The sequence below is a fragment of the Hyla sarda genome, chromosome 4, assembly GCF_029499605.1.
Source record: "Hyla sarda isolate aHylSar1 chromosome 4, aHylSar1.hap1, whole genome shotgun sequence".
NCBI classification, from domain to species: Eukaryota; Metazoa; Chordata; class Amphibia; order Anura; family Hylidae; genus Hyla; species Hyla sarda.
The window spans coordinates 406,638,206-406,661,744 of NC_079192.1; the positions used below are offsets into that span (position 1 = coordinate 406,638,206).

At 43.2% G+C, this 23,539-nt stretch overlaps 1 protein-coding gene across 2 annotated transcripts in view; it reads right to left on the reverse strand.

Moving 5' to 3' along the window:
- Window positions 1-23,237, reverse strand: part of RESF1 (retroelement silencing factor 1) — a 32,946-nt gene extending 9,709 nt beyond the window's left edge. The window contains exon 1 of one of the 2 annotated variants that reach the window (XM_056517542.1): window positions 23,017-23,237. The gene's annotated coding sequence lies outside the window, so the exon portion shown is untranslated. The remainder of the gene's footprint in view (window positions 1-23,016) is intronic. The other variant, XM_056517541.1, reaches the window with a different exon arrangement.
- Between the last annotated feature and the right edge of the window lie 302 nt (window positions 23,238-23,539).

Genomic DNA, 23,539 nt, shown 5'->3' on the forward strand with positions numbered 1-23,539 from the left:
ATTCCCAAGTTAAGGGACCAAAAGGATCACTTATTTTTAAATTCTTCTACCCACTGTAAGGGAATCCATTTTATTTTAGCCATCTTCCTTAGTTATCTCCATGTTCCTCTGCTCGATGGAGTCCATTAGCTCCAAAGGTCCCTTTAGATGAGTTTGTAAAATAAATTAAATTTTAATAAAAACCTGTACTATTACAAGTTATCCAAATGTATTGCACTTCAAGGACAAGTTCTCAGGGTGGATAGCAGGTGCTCTATAACAAATAATTGGATCCCAGAACATTGCCCTCTTTACGTAATCACGTATATAATCCTGACCAACAATAAACAGCAGAAATAGGTTACACCCTGTGCGAGTCCGGCGTCTGAGTGCTCGAGAAACTTTATCATTTGGAAGCTTGGGTCATGGGGTTGGGAGACCCCAATACATATTACATAGTAGATCTATGGGAATGGTTGGGATGGGGGAGAGGCCCGGAAATAAACATTAGCAACAGGTTCTAAAACAAGACCAGGCGCTACTCTCAACGCCTTGTTCACAGAGCAGAAATTTAGCAAAAAATCCTACCGGAAAACACAGGGACATTCTGTACATAGCGGATGCCAGAAGACAACGCCGGCACGAGTACTGCTTGGAAATGCGCCGTATCCAAAGACAGCAATGCAAATGCATTTTTCAACATGTCGATTCTTTTGGCGGAGGCCGAAGCAGAGGTTTCCGCCATGTGGACGGTGCAGTAAAAGCAATGGGATTCTGCTGCAACTGAATTTCTGAGCAAAATATTTCGACTGGATTTCACTTGGAAATTCTGTTGCGCGAACATCAAGGTAATGTCTGGACCTTAGCACTGGTCACAGAAATTATTTAGAGAGGTAGCCAAAATCCTGCTGTAACTAGTTACTTTAAGCAGCAGATGGCTCCTATCAAAACAGTCTGAGCAGCAACTGGGGACACCTCGGCAATATGCCATACCTTGCATTCAAAGAGGAAACCGGAAAATCGTGAAATTGATGCCAGGTGTGTACCCTTGCAGAGGAAATTAAGCATTGGGTATTTACCACTTAAATTAACAGTCTGTACCCTCAAAGATGGAGTTTCTTTTCTAAAGCCACTTTCACAGTTCTACAATTCCATTATTCCTCTAACCGATTAGGAAGCTTCTCAACTACAAAGAAGTGCTTGGAAGACACCAATCCTTTCCTTACAGTATCAGGTTACATGAACGCTGCTTTCATCATCAGGGGACACGGGATATAATTTGTTTTTCATCCATTTTCAACCTTTGTTTCGCCTCCTGAGCATTCCCTTCAGTCAGTCAAAACACACAGGTTCTGATAAATAGAAGGTGTTGGATTACAACAAAAAATAAAATTCCATAGAGACTGCGACTTGCCACGATGAAGCTTATTAATAGGGGCAGACGAAATAGGACTCTAAGTAGCTACCTCAACACCTGTCGAGAACTCCAGATGCACAGTGCTTAGGGTGCACCCTCTTCAGAATATCTGTTCTTTGCAGGGGCGGCACCCGGCACCTTCATAGGTCGGTAATAAGCGCACAGCAGGTCGAGAGGACCTATACTCAGGAGCAGGGACAAAGAATTAATGCCAGACATCGGTGAACTCGTCTGTGTTCAGCATTAACCCTTTCAGATATCGTAATCAAAGTTGAACATGGCACCTAAAGTGGTTAAAATAGCAGGCTAGAGAAGCAGAGCGCAAATAACACTTATTGATCAACAGTGACAAAAAAAAAAAAAAAAGTTAATGATAAAATAAATAAATCCCCTTCTCTACTAAATAATTATTAAATGTCTCCCCTTTTCACATTTTTCAAATAAAATGTGAACAAAAATCAAAAACATATGTGATATCGCCACGTGTGGAAGTGTCAGAACTATCAACATAAGGGTTAAGCTGCAGCCCTAGGCCAGTGCCTTGAGGGCCTATTCGTAAATACACAATTTGTCTTTGATAATACAGTCCAAGAGCAGATTTATATCACTTTACTCCTGAAGAAGGTTCTTTCGGATTGTCAAATTGGAAATTTGGATCCTTAAGTGATTTTCCATTCTAAGAACTATATTCAATATTCCACCTAGAGGTTTATGACGGCTCTAAAACTCCCTCTAAACCAGTCTGTACTTTGTAACCAACGGCCTACATGATCTTGATCAAACAAAACTTGGCTCCAAGTATCAAGTACCGGTCATATGAAGAGATAGTAATACCACCTGTTCAGCAGATAATCAAGTTCTTGATGAATCAATATGTAACCATATAAATATTGCCGGAGACTTTAGAATGAACAGGAACGGCTTTGATGCTCAGGTGTTGGGTGTCCGTGTCATGTCTTCTGATATACCGTATTCACCAAGGGTACTCTTAGAACCAGTCTGAGCTTGATCGTAAATGAGGGCCACTGTGTGATTTATTTTAGTGTTGCATTGATTAAGAAAATCGGGTTGTAAGTCTATGTTGCTTTCTTACCCGACTGCTTTTTTCCCCGGGTATTTATTATTATGTCGCATCCTGTTTGTCGCACGTGGGTTTTGTTGGTTTTGGTTTCCAACTCCTCTGAGCTGTCGGGAAAAAAATCCACAACAATTCAACAAATTCGGGTTGGAAACCTTAATAAATACGTGGGAAAGCTCATAAATGTCGGGTAACGCCCCTTTTTCAGGTTTGGGAGAATCCACATCGGGTCCGTCGGGAAAAAATGTCGCATCGTGTCGCAGACTGGCGCACGATGTCTGCGACATGGCGCAGACAAAGATGCGAAAAAAAAAAAAAAAAAAAGAGGTCGGGTTTAGAATAGTAAAAGAGGGCCAGTATGTTTAATTAACTACAATATTGTACAAGTAGCGGGTTAATCTTGTGTGCTGACTCCATATTAACTTACATCCTGCAAAAACACAATAGTTTCTCCGAAGGAACTCCTAGTTCAAGGTTATGTGGACGGAAGCATCGCAATCCAACTTTGGCAAAGTATGTAAACCGGAAATATAAACTTTGTGATATAACGGGTGTTCTCTTATGTGGTGGCGATATACTATGGGAAAGATATCCTTCCCGTTAGCCAGGAGTTGTAGTTTTGGTTCGGACGTGTTTGCGTGCATCGGTGGGGCTCTTTGTTGGCGGGCGAGTATGAAGGGGAGGATTCTGGGGGTGCAATTTAGTGCAGGGGGCCAGAAACCACTAAAAATAAAATTAGATAGCACATCTGGCAAAGGCAGTGCCCCCCCCCCCACATCATACATTACATACACACATCACACACACTCACACCATACATACACCTGCCGCTGCCCCCCCCATCATACATCACATACATACACACATCCCACTTAGACGGACATCATACACACATTATACATTACATACACATCACACACAGACATTATACACACATCACACATCCACTCACACCCTACATATACAACCACCCTTCCTGCCGCCGCCTGCATTCTCTGCCTCCTCACCTGAGCCGCCATGAGTGGACATCAGAGCTGTAGTCCCGGACAGTGTGAGGTTACATGGGTTTGAAAATCTCCCCTCACACCGGACGTCCTCTTCTCTCTCCCCTCCCCCGCTCTGTGTTTTCTCCGTGCAAACATGCAACCTCCCCGTGGTGGATTAGGTCCTGCGGAGACAGGGGAGGGATAGAGCTGTGTGCCGAGCTGTCTACGTCCTTTCTCTCACCCTGCTGTGTCTTCATGTGTAGAGCTGCATCCTCCGGGAGGGGAGATAAGGGGGCTCTGCAGTCAGCTGGAGGCCGCCGCCCCCTCCATATACTCTGAGCGCCGGTGTGAGGTGAAGACTTGCATCCGCTCCTGCGCCTCACACTGGCATTAAAGAAAAATAAGGGGGACGTCGGTCTGTCCCTGCCCGATACAGGGCTAAATCTATAAACAATTCACCTGCCCGGTGCCCAAAACTACTTGTCCCGGGCGTCGGGCTATAGGATTTCCACATCCCTGTGTGTGTGTGTGTATGTATATGTATATATGTATATATGTATATATGTGTATATATATATATATATATATATATATATATATATATATATATATATATATATATATATATATATATATATATATGTGTGTGTACATATGTGTACGTCTATGTACTGTGCCTGTGTTACTACTGTGGATGACTTTATGTAAAGTGCATGTGTGTATTTATATCAGTGTTTCCCAACCAGGATGCCTCCAGTTGTTGCAAAACTACAACTCCCAGCATGCCTGGTAAGCCAAAGGCTGTATTGTGTACAGTATGTGTATAGTATGCGTGTATGATGCATGTACAGTATGTAATGTGTACAGTATGTAATGTGGGGAGAACTCTGCCGCACCTAGTGTGGGGAGAACTCTGCCGCACCTAGTGTGGGGAGAACTCTGCCGCACCTAGTGTGGGGAGGGGGGGGGAACTCTGCCGCACCTAGTGTGGGGAGGGGGGGGAACTCTGTCGCACCTAGTGTGGGGAGGGGGGGAACTCTGCCGCACCTAGTGTGGGGAGGGGGGGGAACTCTGCCGCACCTAGTGTGGGGAGGGGGGGGGGGACTCTGCCGCACCTAGTGTGGGGAGGGGGGGGGAACTCTGCCGCACCTAGTGTGGGGAGGGGGGGGGGAACTCTGCCGCACCTAGTGTGGGAGCCTCGTATAGACGATCGCTCACGTCGCGCTCCCAGAATTCAAGAGCGTGACGTGCGTGAACATCAGGGGGGCCTCCATGTCCATTTTGCTTGGGGCCCCCAAATTCCTTCAAACAGCTCTGCTGTTAGAGCATCTCTAGTTTGGATCCCCTTTAAGTTGGTTGAGAAATTTTACCCAATAGTCATACACTTATACCCTATCCTACCCTGAGGATAGGGTATAAGAATTTCAGACCACAGGGGCCCGACCGATGGCCCCCCGCAATCTCTTATCTTATATGGGGGGGGGGGGGGGGGGGGGGGGGGTTTCTGTAATAGAACTAATAAATCAAGCCATTTTATCTCTAAGCTATGATCTATGGCCCATGTAAAGGACAAGTCCCTTATCAGTGTACAGATTAGCAGATTTTCCACAGCTGCATGTTCTTGGCCCAAAGCAAAGTACGTGGTCACTACATCTCAAGCGTACAGCGCCTGTCAGTATGGTGTATATTGCATAGATAGATAGATATATATATATAAAAAATTCCCCCCCCCCCACACATAGCATTGAGCATAAATAACAACCTGTTAAAGATGTAATTTAAGGAAAAGTATCCTAGAATATTTTTAATATAATATACATTTATTTGAATTCTCTGCAACCAACCTATTTTGCTAACACCCTGAACACTTCATATAAAATAAACTCCGCAGAGTGAGCCCTTTCAGTATCTGCAGTATACAGTGAACACGTGTGCTGTGCTTTATCTCCAGCCATTGTCTTCTACCGGGTGTGAACATCTAACACGAAATCATGCAAAACAGTGATTATGGAAAAAAAGTACCGTATCAGAACAGATGAGCAGATCTGTGCATCCACGTAAAGGATAGAAGGGGGGGGGGGGGGGGAACACACACACCCCATGACTAGAATACAAAACACTAGGAAACAAAACAGCAGCAACAACCACCCATAACAGCAAGATACAACACTAGAAACTGAAGCTTGGGTAATAAAGGCAATAACCTAACATTACATAGAAGAACTTACAGTCCACATGTCCTTTAGCTTGAGCCTTAGAACATAATTAACATTAGTTCACGGTGTCTATAGAAAGCTCGTCATGGCAACTGAGAATTTCGTCCTGGCGACTAGGTTTTTGTAAGCCCTTTCTGTCATCGGTGAATCCCTTCCCAACTCATAATGTACATTTATAAGTGACGATCGGTAGCCATGCCCACGTTAAATGCGGTAGGAACTAGGTGTACTAGACCATCAGTCGGCAATTGATAAAACCTGCCCCATAGAGCAAAGTGATGCTTATGCAACAAATTCATCTATAGAAGCAATAAAACAATTGCTTATAAATGAGGCCCCTAGGCCTATTTAAAAAAAAAAAAATAATAATAATAATAATCTAATGAAAATTTCCCCCATTTTTCAAAATAAAAAAATTGTTAAAAAATGTATATTGTTGCATACAGAAGTGACAAAAAAATAAAATTCATAGCTGCAATGTCACACGCAACCTTAAGACAAGTGTGGCAGTTTTTTAATTTTAATATTTTTTATTTTTTTATTTTTATTTTTTTTATAAAATCAGCTCCAATTTTCATCCAAAAAATACATAAATAAATCCTGGCGCCTAACTTTTTGTTATGGCTCCTAGATTAAAAACCAAATTTGTCAAGCCCTGGTCTATAGTGACTCCTCGATACAGATTTTCATGAATGGCTACATTGTCCTAATCCCCCATTGGCTAGTTACTAAATAATAGCTCATGTGTTTTACTTTTCCCAAGGCCCTTTCCCTGGGAATAAGAGCCACTCTCACCAACACTTGTAACCTATTCAATATGTCTAATATGCGTTAGTCCCTGTTCGTTGGTAACTAGACAATAGCAGTAAAAGTAGACTAGAAAGTAGACTATAGACAAGATGAATATTGAAAGGTTTTTCCCCCAGACATTATTATTCACACTTTACCTGGGATTCTGACCTTGGAATGTAAATGATGCTACGCGAAGACCATCAGCACTTGGGGGTCCAGGTTTCGAAAGGCAAAGACTGGATGTCTCAAAACAACAATAGAGAGCCTGGAGAGAAGTTCACTTAGTCCATGCATTGTGTGTGCCACACTGGACAACAGAAAGAGGAGAAGAGAACTGTCCGTGGACTTGAGAACCAAAATTGTGGAAAAATATCCTCAATCTCAATGTTACAAGTCCATCTCCAGAGATCTAGATTTGCCTTTGTCCACAGTGCGTAACATCAAGAAGTTTGCAACCCATGGCACTGTAGCTAATCTCCCTGGGTGTGGAAGGAAGAGAACAATTGATGAAAGGTGTCAATGCAGAATAGTCCGGATGGTGGATAAGCAGCCCCAAACAAGTTCCAAAGATATTCAAGCTGTCCTGCAGGCTCAGGTAGTATCAGCACCAATTATCCGTAGTCATTTAAATGAAACGCTATGGCAGGAGACCCAGGAGGACCCCACTGCTGAAACAGACATTAAAAAGCAAGACTACATTTTGTCAAAATGAACTTGAATAAGCCAAAATCCTTCTGGGAAAACGTCTTGTGGACAGATGAGACCAAGATAGAGCTTTTTGGTAAAGCACATCGTTCTACTGTTTACCGAAAATGGAATGAGGCCTACAAAGAAAAGAACACAGTACCTACAGTGAAATATGGTGGAGGTTCTATGATTTTTTTGCTTCCTCTGGCACTGGGTGCCTTGAATGTGTGCAGGGCATCATGAAATCTGAGAATTACCAATGGATTTTGGGTCACACTGTACAGCCCAGTGTCAGAATGCTGGGTTTCCATCAGAGATCTTGGGTCTTCCAGCAGGACAATGACCCCAAACATATGTCAAAAAGCCCCCAGAAATGGATGGCAACAAAGCGCTGGAGAGTTCTGAAGTGGCAGCAATGAGTCCAGATCTAAATCCCATTGATCACCTGTGGAGAGATCTTAAAATTGCTGTTGGGAAAAGGCGCCTTCCAATAAGAGAGACCTGGAGCAGTTTGCAAAGGAAGAGTGGTCCAACATTCCGGCTGAGAGGTGTAAGAAGCTTATTGATGGTTATAGGAAGCAACCGATTTTAGCCATTTTTTTCCAAAAGGGTGTGCAACCAAATATTACGTTAAGGGTGCCAATCATTTTGTCCAGCCAATTTTTGAAGTTTGGTGTGACATTAGTTTTTTTTTTTTCCAGGGGTGCCATACACACACAAACGTATACAGCCATAGAATGGTTACGACTAATGGGCACCAATGAGTAGGACTCTTTGAAAGAGCGTGTAAAAAAATAAAAAAACATCTGTTCTTGTAGATCATTCAGCGAGGTGGAACAATGGCTATTTATGTAAGTCATGTGTAGTCCGCTGTCTGTATACATCAGCCTTATTTCATTCAGTACAAAATGTAGTTACCGTATTTTTCCGCCCTATAGGACGCACCGGCGTATAAGACGCACCCTATTTTTTAGGTGCAAAATCAAAAAAATTTAGGATTTTGAACCCAATAGTGGTCTTCAACCAGCGGACCTCCAGATGTTGCAAAACTACAACTCCCAGCATGCCCGGACAGCCAACGGCTGTCCGGGCATGCTGGGAGTTCTAGTTTTGCAACATCTGGAGGTCTGCAGATTGAAGACCACTGCATAGGAGGTAATACTCACGTGTCCCCGCCGCTCCGGACCCGTCACCGCTGCCCTGGATGTCGCTCCATCGCTGTCACCGTGTCCCCGTCGCTCTGGAACGTCTCAGCTGCCGGACGGGTATCCTCGCTCTCCGTCGCCGTCATCACGTCGTTACGCACGCCGACGCACGTACGCGACGACGAGGAAGGAGAGTGCCGGCCATACAGGGGATCCCTGAACAGAGAAGACACTGAGGAGGCAGGTAAGGTCCCTCCCGGTGTCCTGTAAGCACTAACCCGGCTATTCAGTCGGGCTGTTCGGGACCGCTGCGGTGAAATCGCGGCGGTCCTGAACAGCCCGACTGAACAGCCGGGTTAGTGTCACTTTCCCTTCAGACGCAGCGGTCAGCTTTGATCGCCGCGTCTGAAGGGTTAATACAGGTCATCACCGCGATCGGTGATGTCTTGTATTAGCCGCGGGTCCCGGCCGTTGATGGCCGCAGGGACCGCCGCGATGGGGTGTATTCGCCGTATATGACGCACCGACTTTTTCCCCCCAGTTCTGGGGAAGAAAAAGTGCGTCTTATACGGCGAAAAATACGGTACCCTATGCATTTTGTAACTTTAAACATATGTATAAATAAGAATTGTTTGCAAAAGTGTACATTGCCTTTAAGAAAAGAGTTTTTATGGTCTGTTTGGGTTTCACTACACTCTAGTGGCTGAAGAATGGAAAAGCAAATGGAGCAAACCTTCAGTACATAAACTAGAGGACGTCGGAGGTTTAATAGAGCACATTTGTCTCAGACAAAAGGTTAAGAGCAGATGTCCTGAAAAGTCATTGTGAAATCAACTTCATCCTGGGTGTTGTGGTTTTGACGGCTGCACGACCTCCGGAAATGTTAGAAGGAAGCCAAACGGTTCAAAGTAGGGTTACGCCAAAATCTCAGAGATCAAGGTTATAGGGTATTGCTCAATCCTCCAGGCTTCAGAGCCGAAACTCCCAGCATTCTTTGCTATTACTTTCCCATACAACTCTCTGGAATGTTTTTATCTCCCTCCCCCAGACTTTGCCTGTGGTTATCTACTAAACATGCAAAAAGATGAAAACCTGTTTCCAAGAAATTATTTAACAAAAAAAACAAAACAAAAAAAGCTTTATCATTTGTGCACAGCGGTGAAAAACAAAAACAAATTCACATTTGCTCAGAACAAGATCAAGGGAACCAACCGGTCACCAGGTGAGACCCCATAACTAGTGACAACTTGAAGAAGGTTTCCGGCCATGTCGGGATGTCCTCCTGCCGATTCATGAAAAAGGAGACTATAAATTGCGTTGCTCAGCTAATCGGGGTGTCTGGCTTCCCAAACTAGTCATCGTGCCCCGGCTGTAACGACACCTATGGAGTCTTAGAGTACTCCTGTAGAATTTTTTTTTTCTCTTCAAATCAACTCGTGCCAGTATGTTTAACAGGTTTGTAAATGACTTCTATTTAAAAAATCTTAATCCTTCCAGTACTTAGCTGCTGTATGCTCTGCATGAAGTTCTTTTCTTTTTGAATTTCGTTAAGAATTTTCTTTTTCTTTTTTTAATAGAAGTCATTTACACATCTGATTAAACTTTCTGGAGCCAGTTGATCTATAATTTTTTTTTATATATATACATACATGTGTATATATATATATATATATATATATATATATATATATATATATATTTCCAGCAGAGTATTACTTTAACTCTTGACGTTTGTCATTCCTAATAGCGTCATTACACTCTAGTCACAGTAGTACCTACAATCTCTAGCAGTTGGGCCAAAGTTTGACACATTCTAGGCTCAACTGGGGCCATCCTAGGTTTCCAATTATATAAAAATAAATAAAGTTAACTTTGGCGTTAACATTTTTCACCTCCCTTCTTTATTATAGAGTTTCCCTGAGCTCTATAATGGTTGGTACCGTAATTCCAATCCGGTAAAATTCAGGGCAAGGTCCTTTTTTTCTCCAGCTGTTCATCGCTCAAATAACATCTGCTTTTTTTTGGAAGTTTTCACCCAAACCTTTTTACTCCAAAGTTTTAACAGCATGGGATTGGACAATGTTGAGACTTTCCGATCCAGAGTTCAGGTAACCCCCCGGAGCTCCCCAATAAACATCTCCAAACACTGCATGTCCTAGTTGAGTAACTTGCCTATATGCTTCCACTAGTTTATTAAGCTTTATCTATACCATCCTCCTACCGGCAGGGGTCCTTTGAAGACTACATTGAAAACAAAGACAAGAAAGCAGCCATTGTCCTGTTCTCCACCTCAGTTCCTGACCTGGAGGGGGTAGGGTTGTTTGGACAATTCATTGTTGACCCTTTGAAGCACACTGGATAAGATTCAGGTTTTTATGTAGCCAATTCTCACACTGTAAGGCATGAGGCCCCAACCTCCGCCATTGTGTACCATTTGGGATAACAAGGGGGTGGGGGAATTCATGTATTTACACATTCTTTTTTGTGTAAATTTGTCCCTTTAACTTCGGCTCTTTTGCCAAATGGGGATTTTCTTTTGTAGTGGTTACCAATTTTTCCATATATGACTTGAATGGAAAGGTTGTTCACCCGCACTAAACTGGGTTATAGCCTTGGGTTATAGCCTTGGGTGAATGTCTCCGCTGCCGGCCGGGTATCCTCGCTCTCCGTCGCCGTCATCACGTTGTTACGCACGCCGACGCACGTACGCGACGACGAGGGAGGAGAGCGCCGGCCATACAGGGGATCCCTGAACTGAGAAGGTGTGTATTCGCCGTATAAGACGCACCGAAAAAGTGCGTCTAATACGGCGAAAAATACGGTACTTAAAATCACATTATAAAAATCTCCTATCCTGTCTACTGTGCCTTACCCTTTGGCGTTCTTATGAATTTACTTTGGTAAAGCCAGGTTAGGGTCACTACATGTACCACTATGAACTGGTAGTGCTCAATACAAGCGGAGGTAGGGCGAGGAAAAAGAGATTTTTGGGGGGGGGGGGGGGGGGGTCACCACTGAGACTTGATCAAACCTTTATCATGACAAGGCTGCCGCCAATATATTGCCTTACATAACAATCCAAGCCAGTCAAAGGAGATAAAAGAATAAAAAATAAAAAAAAATATAATAAAAAAAGGGAGTTAAACGGGGGGAAAAAATTTTTGGGAAAATATATGGTCTTCAAAAGTTCCTAAGTATTAGATCAGCACTGTTTCACCAATTTATGTTAAGCAAAAGGACCCTTAAGGCCTCCTATTCACAAAGAAAAGCCAAACTGTCTAGTGTTTAGGGGGCCACCCGACACCCACCCACCCCCCTACTCAACAGATGTCAGAGAAAAGAAAAATCAGGCATGTTAAATGTAAACACTAACCCATTTGTTCCCTCTATAGATAAGAAGTCACCAGAGGGGTCTACCTGTGGCCTTCTCAGATTACCACTTTGGCCAAACCAAGAGCGCACATGCATCAGAACCGAGTGTGTTTGACCCACAGCCCTTGAAGGTGTATGGTCCCCTCTTATTAATCTTTAACTCTGTAAATAGCATTGGACACAATAGCGGCACGTTGGAATTTTTCCTAATGTGTCATGGTCAACGTTTTAAAGGAGTACTCTGGGGCTAAATATCTTATCCCCCCCCCCAATCAAAAGGATAGGGGTTAAGATGTAAGATCACGGGGATCTTCCCTGCAGGACCCCCGTTTTTCAGCTGCACAGAGCGAGGTTCTCTCTATGGCTGATGACGGGCGATGCAGGGGACGGAGTATCATGACATCACGGCTCCATCCCCTTGTGACCTCACACCTCGCCCCTTCAATGCAAGTCTATGGGAGGGGGCGTGACGGCCACCACTCTCCCTCCCATAGACTTGCATTGAGGGAGCATGGCATGGTCACGAGGGGGGGCGGAGCCGTGACACCTCGATACTTAGACTCCTGCACCGCCCGTCATCAAGGGGGGGGGGGGGTCCCAGTGGCGGGATCCGCAGTCTTACATCTTATCCCCTATCCTACCCTGGCAATCCCCCCCGGCAATAACCCAATACCTCAGCAGCCTGGAGCCAAGGTTTTCTCCAAGGCTGATGACGGGCGGTGCAGGGGACGGGGCATAGGGACGTCACCGCCCCCTCGTGACGTCACTTCCACCCCCCTCAATGCAAGATGCAAGTCTACGGAAGGGGTGTCACGAGGGGCGGGCGGTAACTTCATGATGCCCCGTCCCCTGCACCAACCGTCATCAGCCTCGAAGAAAACTTAGCTCCGGACGGCTGAGGCAACCCCAACACTCCCCCCCCCCCCCCGTGATCAGGTATGTCTAACAGTGGAGTACCCCTTTAATGAACATTTTATGGTTCTGACCCTTCAGGAATGTTCACACAAGATAAAAATTTACTCAAGGCAAACAAGATTTAGCCAGTTTTTGTTTAGTGGGTTTCTAGCACTCAAAAGATTTCTCATTTAGGTTGGAGTTGAGGTCCTAGGCAAGCAGTAACGTTCTACCACACCAAACCACCATCTTGTTTTATGCACTAACGTGAACAGAAAACCTTCCACAAACTCTACTTGGACAGATGCTGGAAGCTGGAGTATACAACCAGCTGAAGAACCATACCAGCCCCATACCATATCCTTCCTCAACAAATTTGGAGCCAGTATGGGGAGGAGGACCACCACACATGTTGTAATGGATTCAATATAAATAAATTGGTATAAAATGACTGTCACATTTTGCCTGGCTTTTGCTAATATTTGCTCATTTGAAACAGATGGCATCAGCCTTTCTTCCGGTGAGGCCTGACAATCAAGATTGAACTTTATTACCAATATTAATGTTTTAGAGAGATAGCGATGCCTGTACCAAGATCCGTATCCTGGACAACGCCTGATAATGTCCGACTAATAAAGTATCTGTGTCAGGTTGACCATCTGGAGGAAGAGGGGAACAAGATTACGATTGCTTAACGCTTGGAGAAAAGCAAATCTATAAAGGCTATAAAACTCGCGGATGACAAAGCCAAACGCACACGTCACGAGTAATGATCGATAATGTGGGTAATACTCTATGTTAGTTCTGGAGGCTATATAACCTGTGAACCGCGCCATTATAAAACAAGCAAAAGAATTGCTTAACCTGAACAGTGTACGTTTTTATCATTTTACTCCGACGCATGCATCTAACTTTACTTTGATAATCAATATATATGCAGATGAGTATCTGAAGAAGTCATTACACTTCAATGTGACTGCTTCAGAAGCCAGTGGCAGTAAGTGCTCAAAACCTCCTCCAGGCTCCTGGTTATTCAAGGGAGATCCAAACTACAGGGGTTATAGAAACCTCCAAGTTTTAAATTTAAATGGGCACTGCTAGATACGAAAACTTTTGATATGTTGTAAAGCATGTATAACCAATAGGTTTTACAATTGCTTTCATTAGAACATTTTCAGTATTTCATACGGAAAAAGCCAGTCAAACAACTGCCCCCCCTGCCTGGACACACTAGTCCTGCTATGTCCATGCGTCTTCACCTATGTCATGGACACACTTCCTTGATTGACAGCTGTGAGCACAGGGCTCCTCCCACTGTCAGCTTGTGTCCTGCTACAGTCAGCGAGGACAAGCTGGGAGTTGTAGTTTTGCTAATGCTAGGGTAGATGTGAGCAGACAGCATACTGAGGGGGGGGGGGGGGGCGGAGACCTGCACAGAGAGGCCACGCCCCCTCCCTTTGAGAGGAATTCAGACTAGTGAGCTAAATTAAAAAAAGTGTAATAAAAAATAAAAAAAAAGGTGCTAGACAAAAAAATAGATATACTGTACATAGTCAGGATTAGGTACTGAGTGATATATATAAAAAACGCAACGTATGTATGTATGTGTGTATGTTCCAGCATCACGTCCAAACGGCTAAAGATATTAACATGAAACTTGGCACACGTTACATATGTCAACAACAAACATAGGATAGGTGATTTAACCCTTACTCACCCCCATTTGCCAGGGGCGGGGTTTATGTTTAAAGTCCTATACAAGTCAATGGGAAATATATATTACAGCCTAACTTCTAAACTGCTGGAGATATTTCGACAATACTTGGTCACATGTTACTTATATGTCCACTTAAAATATAGGATAGTTAATTTAACCCTTAACGACCCCTAATTTTGAGGGTTGGGGGTTTTGTTTAAAGTCCCACGCAAATCAATGGGAAATGTATGTTCCCACATAACTTCTGTACGGCTGGAGATATTTCAATACCTGGTCACATATTACAGACGGGGATAGGAGGACGGGGATAGGAAGTCAAAAGCTTCCTCCTTTGTTTATTTTCCTCCCCAACAAGGATTAGGAAGGAGAAACCGGGCAACGCCGGGTACTCCGCTAGTGTGTATATATATATATATATATATATATATATATATACACACACACACACACACACGTTTTTTTTATGGATATGACTGGTACGCTTTAAGCTCTCAAGCCACTATATAGCTAATGTTTTATTGATGGCCACTTTATGGCTGTATACCTGGCCAAAGTCTGTATACCCATTTACTGCCTCCTAGATGTATTTGTGGGGTGACCGATTGACGTGGAGATCTCCTTTAAACGAGAAGAACTACTCAAACTAGAATGTATACTATTCTAAGATAAGGTCACTGAATGTATATCAGCGGCTTATTATATCCAGCCCATAAATAAACTTTGTTCCATAACAACCAGCAGACATCTAGGAGTTGCTTCTGCTATTGATAGTTTCACTATGAATCGAAACCCCTGACTGTCTACACTCCCGTCTTTACCACCGTCTAACTATGAATCGAAACCCCTGACTGTCTACACTCCCGTCTTTACCACCAAATGTCTAATGTTCGGACCAAGAAATGCTAGAAGAATCTCAGTGCGTTAAGAAGGTTTATCAAATATACATGTATGTAGCATGCACCTCTATTTGACAACCAGCAGACATTTAAATATTTTTTGCAAAGTTTTTACACGAGTTAAGGCCCGGAATCTCTTGCTTCACTGAGTGAGGTTTTTGGTGGCGCACAGTAGAGCTGGGCGGTATGGCCAAATATGTGTATCGCGGTGTTTTTGTAACTTATGGCAGTTCCACGGTATATAACGGTATTCTGCCCCCCCCCCCCACCCCCCCCAAAAATTCATTATCAGCCCAGAGCTGTATGGTCTTCATCGGGGTAAATACTCATATCACCGGCAAGCGCTGCCCTCCTCGTCCTCCTGTTTGTTGCGGCCACCGGTGCTGACACTCTATACTGTATCCCTATGCCCGGGCTGCAAAAGGTAAACAGAAATAAACTTTAACGAATGTTCCTACGTTGGCCTTACGCTCTTCCTGTGGACGTGAAGGTCGGAGAGGCGTCAGCCTATTACCGGCCGCAGCGATGTTCCGCCTCGGCCGGTGATAGGCTGAGCCCACTGTCATGTAAGAAGCCGGCTCCTTACATGACAGTGGGCTCAGGCCGAGGCGGAACATTGCTGCGGCCAGGGATAGGCTGCCGGCTTTCCGACGTTCCCTTCAGTAGGAAGCAGGTCCGGACCGACGGGGAAGGTGAGTTAAAGTTTATTTTGTTTACCTTTTGTAACCCGGGCATAGGGATACAGTATAGAGCAGTGGTCTTCAACCTGCGGACATGCAGCCAACGGCTGTCCGGGCATGCTGGGAGTTGTAGTTTTACAACATATGGAGGTTGAAGACCACTGGTATAGAGTGCCAGCGCCTGCAACAAACAGGAGGACGAGGAGGGCAGCGCTTTGCGGGTGACAAATGCGAGTAGTACCCCGATGGGGACAGTCCTGCACTGGGCTAAAAATTAATTTGTGGGGGGGGGGCAGATCAGCGCTGGTGGGTCACATATGATTAACTCCCCGATGTGGGGACAGCGCAGCACAGGGTTAATAATTCATTCCCGAGGGGGAGGGGCCAAACCGGTGTTTCGGTATGGGTTAAAAATTCATATCGTGCAGCTCAAAGCATCCAGCATGGGAACAGCTTTTTATAGGACGACATTGTGGTTCTCATTTCTGCATTACATAAACTGATAATATGCACATATAACCTGTTTCAATGGGTTAAAACCACTGTACTGTACAATCTATTTCTACCATACTTAACTAGTTCCATTCTTGCATGATAAACATTGCTTTAGGGTAGGCTCACATGTAGTGTATACGCTGCAAGTAATCCGTCAGACAGCAGGAAATATGCAGCGTATTTTGCCATGAGCAGCCACAGGGCTTCCATGCCGCACACCTGTGTGTGCAGTAAGATCTGAAGGTGGGCCCAACACAATGGCATGCATGGGCCGGCCTCCAAACCTCACTGCACACACAGGGCTGCAGCGGGGAAGCCCCATGTGTCTGCTCATAGCAAAATATACTGTGTATTTCCTGCAGCATGAAATACACAGCCTATACGCTACGTGTAACCCTTCCCCAAGGGTGTGTGCACACAAATATGCACAGGATATAAAGCTGCAGATTTCAATGGAAACGAAATGACTGAACACAGCTTCAAATCCTGCGCATCAAATATGCACAGGATACTGTACGTGTGAGAACTTTGCAATTCTGAATACACATGTATAGCAAATCTGTTATGTAAAACTGATTACACATATTCCAATGGAATAATATGGCTTCATCCAAACCAGTTATTGACCAGCTTTGTTATAGTCGTTAGGAATATTTTTGGCCAAATCACAAGATAGCTTTAGGCAGAATAAGAACTATAGAATCCAGAAAGCCAATGTTCTGACAGCTGACAACAGCATAAAAGGATAACAGATTATTTTGTCGATCGGCTAGGGATCGTCCGATTATCGGGGGAATAGCCGATAACTTATACCGGAATATCGGTATAAGTTATCGGCTATTGGCCTCAAAGTTAACATATCGGTATCAGTCCTAAAATATCAATATCGGTCAATCCCTACTATCGGCTCAGATTTACCCATCCAACCACATGTGTTTCTTTAATGAATGAGGGGGAAGAAAGCAGCTGCTTAACATTTTCATCACCATTTTTCCCCCCAGGAGAACCAAGGACTGGAGGCCGCAAACTCTAATGTCTACGACTAGGTTAAATCTAAAGTTCATCCATATTGGTTTGTAATGGCAGATTCCAATAGTAAAATCATGCCACCCTGCAGACAATTAAAAATATGTTGCTGACCTTGGGTAGGTAAACTCATGCGTATACTCAGATTTATGGACAATGATGTGGTGTTGACTGAAGGTAGACAATTCAACAAACAGCCTTGAGCGCCTGTGAAGAATGGCCAAAGGTGTGAATGATCTCAAAAATTATCCTCTACACATTGTCCATGTCCATTAACACATTTTTGTAAGGTTTTACCGTACAAATACATTAGTCCACGTCTACACAGAAGAGCCTTACAAGACCAGATGAAGTCACTTGACTAACTTTTGTTCTTTTTCCAATGTGCTCACTTTACACTTTCTGCATTTTCCCTGTCTTCAGGGTCAGTAGCATTAATAACCGAACGGTCCATTTGTGATCAGACGGGTGGACACGAGTTATCAGTTGACTTTCTTTGCAAAATACAACTATATCCTACAATTAAGCCTGGTAGACCCAGGAAGTGGCAGCTTCAGGAAAACTCGGCATATGCATTGTTCAGCCAACCTGACCATTGTCCTTTGGATCTGCACAGCGACATTTTGCACAGTTCCTTTGTATCCCCCAATCACGAGGTCACCAGATGTTTTGTCCTTCCTTCCAAATGTGTAAAAGTTATCTGGAAGAACCTCAATCATGTAAAGACTAAGCTACATTGATGAGCTAGATTTTAAGACAACAAAAATGCTGTAGGCTTCAGGAGCCAGTTAGGTGAAACGTCAGATTTTAAATTTTATTATTTTTTGACAGGAACTAGGACTGCTACCAGAAGAAAAAAAAAAAAAAAAACTAAAAACACACACCCAATGCCAAGCATCAATTTCTAGGTGTATTATCTACTGGTCTTCAGCTCTGATCATCCCTGTTCCCTGGCCTGGACTCCAAGTCTCTAATCTTACAAGACCATCAAAGACAGACGAGAGAGAGATCTATACCATTACATCAGCAGGGTTTCACAAGATAGAGTAGTAACATTTCCGACTCCTTCAGGATGACCTGCTGACAAGACTGAAGGACTCTTGACTAAAACGTTACTGCTTTATCTTGTGAAACCGTGATGATGGAAATGAAGAGCACACTTATTAAAAGGAGTACTATTGTGCACAAAAACTTATACCCTATGCAAAGGATAGGGAGTGAGCTTTAGATTGTGTGGGGTCTGACTGCTGGGACAACGGCTCTCGCTGGGAATGGGGCGTGTTGACCCTCGAACGAAGGGGCGGCCAACACGCCGCCTCCATGTATCTCTATGGGAGAGTCAGAGATACAGCATTTGAGGGGGGAGTGTCGGCCGCCACCTTGTACGGGTCTACGCGCTTCATTCCCAGGGAGTCCTGTGCAGGAGATCCAAGCAACCTAAAACTTATCCCCTATCCTTTGGATAGGGGATACGTTTTTGCGCTTGATCAATCTGCTTTAAAAGCATAAAAGACTGCTGTATGGTTCCTGCTTTGGGGAATGACAATTTTTGGGTCCCGTGGCTTTAGGGACATAAATCAGAACCATAAAATTATTGTTAGTTGAGGGCTGCCATTGGATACTTCGTTTATAAAAGGTACAGATATAGTTATGGCTTCTGCTTAGCATGTGGTTTTCCCGGAAAATGGGTGTATGAATATAGCTCAATTTACCCAAGAGGGCACACGTATCTTAGACCTGTCAGGTTGACATGCATGGATACAAGTAATTGGTTATATTGGAGCCTTTCATTGTATTTCTAAGTCAGAAGCTTTTACAGTTGTATATATCAAATGTAAACAGGACCTTAGCCTGACCAAGAAAAATAAGAAAAAAGTTATGCAAGTTCCTCCCCACAGTAGATTTAATGTTCCACTAAATATAAACAGGAAGGGGATTTTTGTCATCCGATTTAGATCTTTTTTGGGGTGTGAAAAGTCGCATACATGCCTTTGGTGCGCAAAATGTGTGCAAGTTTTTGCTGAAGTGATTTTGACCAAAATGACAGGTACGCACTTTGCTTTTTCACTTTGTAGGGGTTGCTGACCTTTTTTGCCCAAGGGGGTAATAAGTTGCAGATTAGGAGTCATACAAAGAGATTAATAATTTTTTGACTATATGTGTCTAATTTATCAACCCCAGTGCGACATTCTGATAAATATGTTGCACAAAAGCAAAAATAAATTCCTTTAAAAACGTCCCTCAAGGTTCTTTATTTACAACAGTAATTTAATCCATCTACAGAAGACATATGGTTCAGTGACCTATATGACCCTTTCCCACCAAGATCACATTACCGATCCAGCAGGGCTTATTTTAGGGCCATCCAGAAAAAGAGGCCAGAGACAGTGACTGAATTTTTTCCCCTCTTCCAGCACACTATTTATATATGATCCTACTCAAGGCTAAACCAATCGTGTGGCCCTTTAAATTCATCAACCCCCCCATTTAAGGCTCATAATTTTAGGGGGGGGGGGAGAAGGGACTTCAGTGACCCATCTTGAGAACTTTCAGCCAAAAAATAAAATAAAAAATGTATAGATATCTATCTCTATAAAATGGTCACTAACCTTTCTATCAACAAGAACATAAACTTTGAAATCAATAGCACAAGTGAAGAAACTAATTATATTGAGGAAAATTTATCCATGTGCATTGATTAGGTCCTCACCCCCTAAAATTCTCACTCACAAAAAGGAGGTGGATTATCAGCTCACTGAGGGATCAGGTTACTTGCTGCCCACATTAGTCTATGGAGAGGGCAGTGGTGGGCAGACAAAAACACATTGCATAAATCAAAAGTGCAAACCAAATCTGCCCAAAACAGCGAATTTCAAAAAGAAACCATACAGGAAAGGAAGTAACACGGCACACTGCTGTGGGGGGACAGCGGAGGAAGATGGGGTGCGAGATGTACACACACTCTTATTGTGTTTGCCTTGTTGTAACTTTGTCTATTATGCCAATAAACTGCTTTTTAAAATAACCGAGCAAGCAGCGCAAAACACATGATCGGCTTCACGCCTGCAGGTTCCTCCACAGCGAGAAGAATACTCCGACAATTAATTATAACAACTCCTTGGGTAACAGGCTGGAGGCAAAATAAATAAAAAATGGTGAGCCCGATTTTGTCAAAAGCTTTAAAGTTGACAGAATATACGGTAGATTGTGCAACACATCTGGGCACACTTAGGGGCCAGCAGCGGGAAATACAGAATATTCCATGACAGCAGAGAGACTATGTAAAAAAAATTATTTTATTTATTTATTTTTTATTTTTTTAATCTATCCTTACGTCCAGAGAACAAACAGGCTATTATACAAAGTCTCTATGGAGATAGAACTGAATGTTACAAGTATCACTTAAGGAATGCTATATATGTAATAAAGGACAGGAAAGGGGCCTCTGCCGGCCTCCTTAGGGAGAAGCTACGGACTAAAATATTTTCTTTTTCAAGTTGAAACCTGATGCCTAACCCCCTAAGCGCAGGGCTGAATAGTAGGTTTCAAAAAGTAAAAAAAAAATAAAAAAAATAAAATAAAATAAAAAAAAAAACACTCGGATTCAAGGAGCCATATAATGCCACTTTAAGTCTAGTCTATTCAATTTAGATAATAGGACCAGTTAACTTTACCCCCCCCCCCCAAAAAAAAAAAAAAAAATTAATAAAATAACCAATTACTGTATATTAATATATACACACACATACAGGCATATTTTGTAATTAGAAAAAAAAAAGACGAAAATTGTAATTCTAACAAAAAATTTTTTAATCTACAGACGTGTCATTTTTACTATTTCCCCATCTGTAAGTTTTTAACCTGTTTGTATGTGGAATTTTTAGCATTGTTAACATTTCGAATCATTTCATTATCTATGTAAACTCTTACTATTCTTTGCGCATACTGAAATCTTAATTTTCGCATGTGTCATTTTTAACTTTTAGATTTGTACTTTTTTTTTAAACAAGTACCGAATTATATATATACACACACACACACACACACACACAGCAGATAAAAAAATGGTTCAGTTTTACACAATATACAATCTGATAAAATCATTGAACACTGGACATGGCCTCACAGATAGCGATGGTCTAGGGTGCCTATTTTTGGAGGTATAAACAAAGCATCCAAACACTATCTGAAAAAGCCCAGACACAATATTTTTCTCTACAGGAGTTTAACGTTACTAAAAAAGCTAATAAAATTAAAAAAATGTTTTTTTTTTTTTATAATATATATAATATTTTTTTATTTTTTTTTTATTTACTTTTTTAAATATATAGTCATAAAAAGAACACTTCATTCCATGCATAGGAATAAAGAGAGTCTCCCGCTCTGGAGGACTCAGGCTGACCAACTATTACGGTGTTTCCCCACCAGTGTGCCGCCTTCAGATGTTAGTTCCCTATACATTGGAATGGGTGACCTGCAATACCACAGTTCTCCTGTAGTGGTCACTGGAGGGCAAGTCTGCAGCTAAAATTTAGAGCCGATCACCGGTGATTTCAGCTTTCGGATCCAGTTTGTCTGACAGCTGAAATCATCTGCGATCGGCTCCAGATTAAACATGCCCATCGGTGGCCACTACAGGTGAGGTGTGGTATTGCAGGACACCCATTCTGATGCAATGGGCACTAATCGAATAACTCACTGCCTGTTAAACTACAACTTGTCATGCGGGCATGCTGGAAAACACTTATCTATAAAAAATAAAAAAAGTAGCAAAACTACTACTCCCAACATGCCCGGACAGCCGAAGGCTGTCCGGGCATGCTGGGAGTAGTAGTTTTGCAAGAGCTTTAGGCAGAACAGTTAGGAAACAAATGTATCAGACAGTTCTCCAGATATCAGAATATGTGACCTGCAATACCACACTTTCCCTGTAGTGGCCACTGTTGGGCAGCTGCAATCTGGAGGCAATCACTTGTGATTTCAGTTGTCAGATGCAGTGATCCTCATCCTTTTAGACTTAAAAAAAAAAACATTTTTTTGAAAGATGTTCTGCAGCAGCTGTATCAATAAAAAGGGGCCTCTTCCTTTAGTGCGGACTCGTTGACATGAGTTTTTTTTAGAACAGGAGGATTTTTTTTTTTAAATCCATTTTTTTCACATACGACGTAAAGAAAATCGCACAGACGTCACAACAATAGGGGGCAGTCATCCAGTTTTTCTCTTCTTAACCCCCCACCACACACACAATTTACTGTTCCCCCTAAACCAGCAGGAACAGGATGAGCACATGTAGATCAATAGCATTACAACAGTGGAATAAACCATTAGAAAAAGAGGAAGAGGTTCATGCAGAGAATAATGCAATTAGGGGTTAAAAACTAAAAGAAGTTTCATGCTATAATGGATGGGTCCAAAAGAAAGTCAGAGCCAACTCTTTGTCCGAGTGTGAACATGTCCTCTAGAACACGGTGAACCTACCCTACCCTGCACGGGGGGCACCGCACTGTGTGAACGGCGCCGGAAGCGACCAACATAAAGATACAACAAGTGCACAACAACAAAGAAACTAAATAACCGATAAAAAAAAAAAAAGCAACGGGTCCCCGGAAGGATCATACAGCTCAGGCTAAACTTACACAACTGCCCGCCGGTCACCGCTCTACCCAGATCCCGCAGCGACGCATCAGCTTCGGAGCCGCCATACAACTCTACCGCTCTGCGGCCAACCTCACCGCTCACCGCATTGGAACGGAGGAAGGCGGGGCCCCGGCCGGCGGACAGCCAATCAGCGAGCAGAGGGGGCGTGGCCGCAGCATCCTGTGAGAGTTCGTGTGGGGTGGGCGTAGTTTCAGGAGGCGATAGGCTGTAGGAGTACGCGCCTTGCGTGGTTGTCATGGTGCGGAGAGGAGAGGGGGAGGGAGGAGGGGGGGGGGGGCTCGTGGGAGCCATCTTTAAGTCTGGCGGTGTGGTAGGGCAGAGAAAAATTGCTTTTTGTTAACTAGTAAACGTGTACAATGAATCGATACTTTAGACGAGCGGTGACGTCAGAGGGAAAATTATATTTTTGTTTCATTTTAACTTGATAAAAAAAAAATAATAGAATCGCGGGCTGTATTGTTTTGTTTTTTTCGCAAGTTTTGACACAAGGGAGACATCTGC